Raw genomic sequence first — 363 nt, forward strand, 5'->3', positions numbered from 1 at the left:
GATCCGGAATCACCGTGATTGATTTTCTTTTCCATAACAAAATTACTAAATTTGCCAGATAAAACCTGATTAAATAGATCAGTGGGATAAAAATCTGTTTAAATAAAAAGGGGGAATAGAAAATAAATCAGTGGGTGGGGTTTAACTGGAATGGAGGCGACACTGTACAGGTCTATGTCGATTCTGATATGCCGAGCAAAAACCAACCTATTGATCATAGAATAAATAAATAAAGGAAACCAAGAAAATGAAACATAGAAAAAAACAAAAAATAAAAATGCATGCACGCGTCAAATGGCCGACCAACTTTTTTTATAGTTTATGTTTTTTAAGATTTGTATTTGATTTGTTTATGAGTAGTGA

The sequence above is a fragment of the Triticum dicoccoides genome, chromosome 7A, assembly GCF_002162155.2.
Source record: "Triticum dicoccoides isolate Atlit2015 ecotype Zavitan chromosome 7A, WEW_v2.0, whole genome shotgun sequence".
NCBI lineage: Eukaryota > Viridiplantae > Streptophyta > Magnoliopsida > Poales > Poaceae > Triticum > Triticum dicoccoides.